Below are 10,112 nucleotides of genomic sequence, written 5' to 3' on the forward strand. Positions count from 1 at the left end.
TCTGTGACATTTCCTGATATTCTTTATTGTTCAGGTAATAAAGCCAACATGTTGCCCTCCCTGTCTCTCTATTGGTTCTGCATTTAGGCCAGGATGAAGGGGGATAGTCATCGAGATTTTAAGTTTCCCCACAGTGGCTAGTAGAAAAGAAGGTGCAAAGATGGGGCAGCACCTGGGTGGCTCAGTCAGTTGGCGTCCAACTTCGGCTCAGGGCATGATCTCACAGGTGGTGGGTTCGAGCCCCATGTCGGGCTCATAGCCCGGAGCCTGCTTCGGATTCTATGTCTCCTCTCTCTGCCCCTCCCCCACTCATGCTCTGTCTCTCTCTCTCAAAAATAAATAAACATTAAAAAAGAAGAAGAAGAAAGGGGTGCAAAGAAACCAGCGGTTATCTGGAGCTTTGTCTGCAAAGCAGGCCTTGCTTCTGCAGGGGAAAGACCAGAGATGGGTTTCCCCCTGGATGTAGGAGGCTGAAGACAAAATGTCCCAGGGGTTTTAGACTGGGGATTCATTTGCTCAAGGCTTCCTTCTGATCTGCCTTTCTGTGCTACTGAGGCTGGGAAGCTAAAACCACACTTCCTCACTTCCCTCGAAGCCAGGGCTCTGCCAGTCTGACTGCATGAGATCTGGAAAGGGGAAGTGAAGTGGTGGCCCTGCTTCTAATGTTTCTGCCCCACGGATTTCGACAAGCACAGTTGGGTAGAGGCTGGTGTCTTTTTCTGGGGCACTGCCAGCAATTGGCTTCATGCATTTTTTTAAATATTTTTATTTATTTCTAGGAGAGAGAGAGAGAGAGACAGCATGAGCAGGGGAGGGTCAGAGAGAGGGAGATACAGACTCTGAAATAGGCTCCAGGCTCTGAGCTGGCAGTCAGCACAGAGCCCGACGCGGGGCTTGAACCCATGAACCGCGAGATCATGACCTAAGCGAAAGTCGGACGCTTAACCGACTAAGCCACCCAGGCGCCCCTGGCTTCATTCATTTTGAGGGGCTCTTATCTGCGTGCACCTAGCAAGCTCGGTCTGGTTCTGGAGCTAACAACCCCAGTAGTGGCAACTTTTTGATTTCCCACATTTCTGTGATGGTGGAGTTAGCAGCTTCTCCAGTGGGTCGGCTCTAGGGCTTCACTTCTTCACCTGGGGGGCTGGCGGGGCTTACAGAATCAACTCCCTTCTCCTTCCCATCAGAGGGCTCGGAACTGTCTTTCCCTGGGGTGGGTCTGTCTCCTTGAGCCTCTCAGAATTGGAACTAATCCAATCTTAAATCAAATTAGATCCCCAAGAATGTCATAGCACCCAGACCTAGTCTCCCAATATTTAGAAAATATAGATGTGGGGGGCACGTGGGTGGCTCAGTTGGTTGGGCATCCGACTCTTGATTTCGGCCCAGATCATGATCTCAGGGTTGTGGCATTCGAGCTGAGCGCGGAGCCTGCTCAAGATTCTCTCCCTGCCCCCTGCTCCTCCCTTACCTCTCTCTTTCTCTCTCTAAAATAAAAGAAGAATAAGGCGCATTAGCATTTCCCATGTGAAAGCAATTTTCTCACGTTGCTGTTTCAGTCACAGCCCATAGATGGGTAGGAGGAAAACATGAAGTTTAGTGACACAAACTGTTTACATAAAAAGGTCTGGCAGCGTTATGGTGCTCTTTTTAGCTCCACGAGCGTGGGAGAAGATAGACGTGACACTGAAAATTCCCAAGTCTTTGCACTTTTCAGGAAAAGAGTATCGACGTAGGTAGTATTAGCAAGGGAAGCAGATCATTAGTTTCGACAATTAGTCCAGATTGGGGAGGCGTTATGGACTAACTTGTGGTCCCTGCCCCCCTTCCTATGTTGAAACCCTGAATTCCAATGTGACCATATTGAAGCCAGGACCTTTACAGAGGTAATGAACTTTATTTTTTTTATTTATTTATTTTTACAAATAGTTTATTGTCAAATTAGTTTCCACATAACACCCAGTGCTCATCCCCACGAGTGCCCTCCTCCATGCCCATCCTCCCCTCCCCCCTACATCCATCAGTTCTCAGTTTTTGTCAGCATTCAAGAGTCTCTCATGGTTTGCCTCTCTCCCTTTCCCCCACCNGAGGTAATGAACTTTAAATGAGGTCACAAGGGTGAAGCCCTAATCCAACAGGATCAGAGTCCTCATAGGAAGACAAGACGACACCAGGGATATGTGCACATAAGACAAAGGCATCTGAGGACACAGCGAGATGTTGCCTATCTCTAAGCCAAAGAGAGGCCAAAGTCGGTCCCTACTGATCTTGGACTTCCAGCCCGAGAGAAACAATTTCTGATGTTTAAGCTATTCAGTAATATTTTGTCAGAGCAGCTCTAGCAAACTAACAATGGGAGTTTAAAGGTGGCTCTCAGAGGATGTGGCGACATCAGTCTTCGAAGTCTGGGTGTCTTACAGACAAGTCTCCTTTGTTAGAAATACATTTACAAGGACAGTTTTATGAGGCAAAGAGTCTCTGCTTTTCTGAAGGTGCAGGAGACATCGGAATATTTTCTCTTTCTTGTGTTGCTGAAGTCTTTGTTACCAGCAGTTAGAACAGCCGAGTTTCAAGGCAAAGTCTTGCAATCATATATATATATATATGTATGAGATAGCTATGTATATCAAATATGTATAAGTATATATAGTATATACGTATATGATATATATGATATGATACATAGGATATACATATTTATATCCCTATGAGTATAAAGAAGCACCTTTAACATGGTCAAAACTTTCACAATGCAAAGGAAATGTGAGTGCTAGGATTTGGGGGGAAAGTTTTCTGCTAGCAGTTTCCGAGAGCAATTTCTTTTTTTAATTAATTAATTATTTAATTAATTTTTATTCATTTGTGAGAGAGACAGCACGAGCAGGGGAGGGAGAGAGGAAGATACAGAATCTGAGGAGAGGATTAGCAAGGGAAGCAGATCATTAGCAGAATCTGAGGAGAGGAAGAGAGAGTCAGAGAGAGAGGAAGATACAGAATCTGAAACCGGCTCCAGGCTCTGAGCCAGCTGTCAGCACAGAGCCCGCTGCGGGGCTCGAGCCCACGAACCGTGAGATCATGACCTGAGCCGAAGTCGGATGCTTAACCGACTGAGCCACCGAGGAGCCCCTCTCATAGCAATTTCTAAAGAATAATTCTTTTTTTAAAAAATTTATTTCTAGGAGAGAGAGAGCGAGACAGCGTGAGCAGGGGAGGGTCGGAGAGAAAGGGAGTCACAGACTGAAACAGGCTCTAGGCTCTGAGCTGGCAGTCAGCACAGAGCCCGACGCGGGGCCAGAACCCACGAACTGTGAGATCATGACCTAAACGAAAGTCGGAGCTTAACCGACTAAGCCACCCAGGCGCCCCTCTAATAGAATAATTTCTACTTCTATTATAATCGTGCCTCGGATAGACCTCATTGGCTATGACACTTCCACTGTGGAAAGTTATGAATAACGGGACTGTAAATAAGTAAACACAAAGCAGGCAACGTTTGTCACCCACCAAGATAAAGAAACACGCAGGATAGAAATAGAAAAATTTTGGTTTGAGTCGTTCCAGGCTGGCTTTGAACCTGCGCCATCGTTTGGACTTCCTGACCTGTCACTTTATATCCCATTTGGAGGTTAATGGTGATATTCCACTAGCCCAGATGTTTGGAAGACATCTACGTCTTCACAACTGCCTCACTCTCACAGAGCTGTGTTTGAAAAATTCTTGTCTTCTCGCAGAGCTGAGGAGTCTACGACGGTGACGAGTCCAGTCTTCAAGTCTCACTGGGAGGTGTGGGGCGGCGGTGGGGGCTTCTTCCCCTTGAGGTCCATTTCGTATTTTAAAACATTTTAATGGCCATTCCACCTTGCCACCCGTGCCCCGTTCCTCGCGCAATCCCACGCTTAACTGAGCCTGGGCTATGATCGGATGAGAAAACCAGCCTTAAAAACGTCAGTTTGGGTGCAGGAGATGGGTGCCCCAACTCGAAGCGGTTTGACACTCTGACACGCACTGCTGGGTGTAGCGGGGATTCCCATGACAGGGCGGTCCCTGAGCTGGTTAACACAGTGGGTCAGTGATGGCACTGAAACCCCAGGTTCTGCCTCTCCCTTCCCAGCTCTTGACACATGAAACCACAAGGCCAAAGACCACCACCTGCGCCAACAACGTGAGGCGAACGGCCAGTCCATCGCCAGCTCTCTTCAAGAGCCAATAAAACATTTCCCGTCAGCCTCCGGCAGACGTCCTCTCACTCGCATTGGCCAGAACCAGGTCACATGACCAGCCCTGGGAACGGGAGCATCTGATTGGCTCAGCCTTTGGCCAATCAGGATTTGTCCTTTTTGAATGGGCTTCAGTCTGGAAGTCCCAGCCCAGAGGAGGAGGAAAGGGGCTTTAACGCCACCCTGGGGCTCGTTTCTCTGGCAGCGAAGGCACTGAGTGGTGGGTGCCGCCGAGGCTCTCCCGCAGCCTCCCTCAGTCTCCCAGCCCTGCAGCCTCCGAGGCGGCCTCCGGACCCCCCACCCCAGTTCACCTCTCTCCCCAGCCTCGTGCCCTTCTGTCCGCGTTCCCCAGCCCCGAAGAGCTGCCCCATGCAGCGGTGTGGCTGGCGGGGGACCGGCGCCTCCTGCCAAGAGCCACGGGGATGAGCCCTCCCGAAAGAGGGTCTTCCACCCCAAACACGCCCTCGGTTGAGTTAACTGCAGCTTCACCCCTCATCCTCATGAAAACTCGCAAGAGGCTCTGAGTCAGCACCGTCCGGGTAAGCGGACCCCAAATTCCCGACACACAGAAACTGAGTGTCACCGTAACTTTTCAAGCCATGGATTTTCTGAGTAATTTGTTACACAGCAGTAGGTGCCCCCCTACACAAGGACACCAGGCAGATTCAACTGAGATAGTATAGACGCATTGGTTTATGGTACGCACTCAAGTTCAATGCTACTTATTACTATTTAAATTTTTACTGTGGTTTATCATACTCCACCTCCCTTCCCCAGAGGTTTAAAATCAGTCCCTTATATGTGCGCTTAGGCTGAACTGAGAGCCATGTGCCCGCCCTTGGGAAGTGGGAATCAACACCCAACAATGGAAATATAACGTGAACCATATATGTTTTAAAATATTCTAGCAGTTACGTTAAAAAGCAAAAAGACAGGATAAGAGAGTATTTTCACGTGTTTGGCACTGCCTACATAATACTGACTTCAGCTGGTCGTCATTTGGTAGCTGTGGATTAGGAACTGTATTGAAGCTCAATGTAATTAATGTATATTGAGTTGGGGGAATGCTTCAAAATTGTATCTTGAAACTTGGGTATTATGAGCTATTAACTAAAGAAAAGCTAGGTGAGAATATAATAGTCATATATTTGGAGAGTCACTGATTTTAGCATTCCTTACCAAAAATGGATTGTCTTGACGCAGGATTTTTTTAAAGTTTTTAATTTAAATTCCCGTTGGTTAACAGATGGTGTCATAGTAGTTTCAGGTGTGCAGGATAGTGACTCAACGATTCCATACACCCGGCGCAACAGCTATGTTGACCGCTTCTTCCCTGAATTATTTTCTATTGTTCAGAGGAAACCGATGACTATTTTTGTCTGGTATTCGAAGTCCTTTGTATTCTGACCTTTGTTGACCTTTCCATTCTGAATTTCTGCCCGGGTGCATGGAGGCGTGTGCGCTCCATATGAGGCCACGGCCACACTCCCCCAGTTAGTTGGCGGGCAGAATCTAGTCCTTCAGGGATTACTGAAGCTTCCTCTACAGCCCCTTCGATAAGGCTCCACCGACCCCCCGCGCCCCCAGGGCGCTGTACTTGCTTTTGTGGTGCCCGTCACGTCCAGTTGAGGCAATGCCTCCACAACTACTCTGCGTTCCCAAGAGTAAGGGTCCCGCTGTGTTCGGCTGTGCAGCCCAGAAACCCCAGGCAGGGGCCCAGAGGAAGCCCTGAGCACATATCTGATTGATTGATATGAGCAGTGCGTTATAGGTCAGAGAGCTACTTTTCACTCCTGGGTGTCAGAATCCTCAGCGCTTTGTGAACATACAGGTGGCTGGGCTCCATTCCAGACCCACTAGGTCAGTATCTTGCAAGGACGGGTCTAGGTTTGTGCATTTGGAGGGCAGAAGCGCCACTGATGATTTTTTTTTTAATGTTTATTTTGGAAAGAGAGAGAGAGAGAGAAGGCGAGCAGGGAGGGGCAGAGAGAGAGGGAGACACAGAATCCTTACCAGGCTCCAGTCTCCGAGCTGTCAGCACAGAGCCAGACCAAGGCTTGAACTTACCAACTGTGAGATCATGACCTGAGCCGAAGTTGGATGGCCAACTGACTGAGCCTCCCAGGCGCCCCCCTCCACTGATAATTCTAAAGTAGTAATAGTTGGGGCATCTGGGAGGCTCAGTCTGTTAAGCGTCTGACTTTGGCTCAAGTCGTGATCTTACGGTTCATGGGTTTAAGCCCCGCGTTGGGCTTTGTGCTGACAGCTCAGAGCCTGGAGCCTGCTTCAGATTCTCTCTCCCTCCCTCCCTCCCTCCCTCTCCCCCCCTCACACTCTTGTCATCTGAATGGATTCTTTTAGCACAATTTGAACACTCCTTTCACTCAGCATAATGTATTTGAAATTCAACCGCGTGCCTTCCAGAAGGCAGCTCTAGCCTGCACCTGCCTGATGGTTTCAGGGACACGACGAGAAGGGTACAGCCCTGGCTGTGCCTCTGCTGTCCCCTTTGCCTGGAGCACCCCTCCGCTTTCCTCCAGGTGCCTGAAAGATGCCTGATGGTGTCCGCTCTCACCCCCAACTCCTCTTCCCTAGAGAACCGTCAGAGTGCTGACAGATGGGGCTAAGGGACTGGTTAGTGCTGGTAGTTCCCAAGGTGCCGCACAGGCCAGGGCACCCTCTGCTCTTTTCCCAGAAGCTCAGGCCCCCAACTTGTCTTCCTGTCCCTGCACCTCCAGCCCGTCCTCCCATGGCCACCGGATTCTTCCTGTGGCTCGGCTGTGACCCTGTTGCTCTGGCCGCGGCAGTGTCGAGCTTTTGTTACCTTGTGCTGCCTGCCACACTCTGCTGTGGAAGCTGATTGGGGACACATCTTCTCAGTCTAGTTCTTTTTTTTTTTTTCTTTAAATATTTTTATTTATTTCTAGGAGAGAGAGAGAACGAGACAGCGTGAGCAGGGGAGGGTCAGAGAGAGAGGGAGATACAGACTCCGAAATAGGCTCCAGGCTCTGAGCTGGCAGTCAGCACAGAGCCTGACGCGGGGCTCGAACCCACGAACCGCAAGATCATGACCTGAGCGAAAGTCGGACGCTTAACCGACTAAGCCACCCAGGCGCCCCTTCTCAGTCTAGTTCTTACACCCCCTCTTCTCCCCCTGCCTTGCAGAACCCCGCTGGGTGTGCACCTCCTGGTGGTGGTGGAGGTGTAGGTGGCGGGTGAGGGCCTGGGTGACGGGTTGGGGGCTGGGCCTTCCATCTCTGGGGGTGGGGGAGGTGTGGGAGATCGGGGCCCCGCCTCACTTACAGCTCCTGGCGGTCACCAGGAAACCGTCACTGTGGCTGCCACGTGGAGAGACTGGGTTATTGATTAGTTGTCGGCTCCCAGCCAGTCAAGAAGGCACTTTGCCCCCGGGCGGGACTGGGGTGCTTTCTCTCTGGCATAGAAGGGACCAGACTGGCCTCCAGCAGATTAACAAGGCAGAAGGGCAGGGCCCAGCAGGAGATCCTTGGCCTTGTGCTAGGCCCCCAGGCTGCCACCTGCCGCAGATGGGCTACACCCACTGGCCCACTGATTTCTCTTCGGTGGAACCCAATCTCCAAGCTCCTGTCAGGAAACTTCTCAGTGTGGAGGGCCTCAGGGGCTGAGGTTCAGGATGCCCTCCACCTCTGCAGCAGGGATAGGGTTTTGGAAAAGATTCCTCCCCTGTCCATACCCCTTTCTTCCTTGGCAAGACAAACTAAATGGACACATTCAGAGCCCAGCAAGAACGACCCTGTCTATGTTCCCCTGACCTGTGGCCCTGTGGTTACATTTTGACTAATAGAAGTAACAGTGGTGTATGGGACTTCTAGGAATTGCCTTTAAAAAATGTTTTTCTAACCCCTTCTTCCTTTTCACTACCGACTGGAATGTAGGTATGATGGCTGGAGCTGCAGCAGCCATCTTGGGCCACAGTTATATACTGAAGATGATAGCAATAATATGAAAGGAGGCTGGGTCTCCATGATTATGAAGTTCCACCTTAGCCCTGGCACCCTATCTCCAGACCTCACGTATGTAAAAGCGAATTAAATTCCTGTCTTGTTTAGGCTGTTTGTTTTGGGGGTTTTCTGTTATTCACAGCTGAATCTAGTCATGACAGAGCACAGTGTCAGGGAGGGGGAGTTCAGGGTGCATCCTGTCAAAGCAGGTAGGTGTATGTCTAGAGATTCTTTCGGGTCCATAGCGTAGGCAGCCGACTTGAAGTAGTTTAAGGAAACCGAGAAATTTGTTCTAATTCCAAGATGGCAGTAGAATTATGCCTCAGGGACCCCCAGCACCGGGGGCTCAAACCTCACAGAAATTTTTGTTTGCCTCTCTTGCATCTGCCTCGATTCATTCTTGGGTCTTACAGACTGGCTTTCTCCACAGAGGCCAGAACACGGCTGCTCACAGCCCTCAGGTTCTCCGCTTACAGTTTGGGCCACTCGGAGGGACATGGGCTTCCTGAGGCTTGTCTGACCAGGACAGGGGCACACAGACTCTGCTTTCAGCAGGGCCAGAGGTGTGCTGGAGGGGTCCGACCAGGAAGGGCTGAGCTTCCCTGCCCTGAGGGCTCTGGAACCACACCCAGACCTCTGGGGGGTTTTTTTGCTGGTGACCCTTGTCCTGATCATCCCAACTGGAATAGTCACCCCGCCGCTAAGATCTGGGGCTCCTGGACGAACTGAATAGTGGGGGGAAGTGTTGGTGACATGATAGGGACTGGAACAAAGGCCTGATGAAACTGTTTAGTCGTGAAACCACTGAGCTCAGCAGCGCGTCTGTCTGCCTGGGTTTGAATCCCAGACTCTCCCCTTGCTGGTGGGTGGCTGTGGCCTTGAGCAAAGCACCCCTGTGAGCCTCTACCCCTTCCCCTTTGAGAGGGGACAGCCTGTTGTGAGGTGTGAATGAGACAGGGCGCGTGGTGCCCGTGGGACCCAGTAGGTGCTTCCCGCGTGTTAATTGTCCTGGTTGGCACCGACGCTGTCCCTCCCTCCCAGCGGCGATGGGAGCCGCCCCCACCAGCTTGGTGAGCTGTTAACTATTCATACAAGGAGCCAGCCGTTCCTCGGTGGACCTTGGCCGTGGCGGGAGCGTGCATGCCTCGGTGATGGACAGAAATGATGAATGAGGGCTTTTATTTTGCTTCAGGGAACTGCAGTTGAGCCCTCAACACTGCAGGCTTGAACCTCGCGGCCGCGCTTTTACGCGGATCTCCCTTACAGCGCACCCGTGGTCCTCCGCGTTTCCAGAGCGTTCCTCTCCCGTGCCCACCTCCCTTCTGAGGCCCGGAGACATCCACTCCGCTGTCCTTGCAGGTTGTCACGTGAGGCCCCCCTGTCACCTCTGCGCTCCGGGCACCTCCGTGCTGACCCCTGTCTCTGCCGTGGGCCCCGCTCACCCTCAGCCCTCCCCACACGGTGGGGCTGAAGGGAAGGGCAGATTCTCCATCCTCAAGATCATCTGGCTGGATGAAGAATTAAATTGACGTGAGGCAGAGTAACAGGAGGAGAAAAACCCAACCCCAGAGTTGTATTAGGAGCCCACGGTGGCCCAGTGATAAAGTGGAGACCTGAAGAAATGACCAAGGCAGACAGTTTTTATACTTTTGAGACAAAGAGACCGTGAATCTATAAGGAATTGGCAGGATAAATAAAGCTTAACTTTGGGTGGGTGGGGGGCGCCTGAGGGGTTCCATTGGTTGAGTATCAGACTCTTGATTTCAGCTCAGGTCATGATCCCAGGGTTGTGGGATCAAGCCCCGCATTAGGCTCCACGCTGAGTATGGAGCCTGCTTGGGATTCTGTCTCTCTTCATCTGCCCCCTCCCGCTCATTCTCTCCACACACACACCCCCCCCCCGCCCCCCTCCGAT

Source organism: Crocuta crocuta, unplaced genomic scaffold, assembly GCF_008692635.1.
Source record: "Crocuta crocuta isolate KB4526 unplaced genomic scaffold, BGI_CrCroc_1.0 scaffold334, whole genome shotgun sequence".
Lineage (NCBI taxonomy): Eukaryota > Metazoa > Chordata > Mammalia > Carnivora > Hyaenidae > Crocuta > Crocuta crocuta.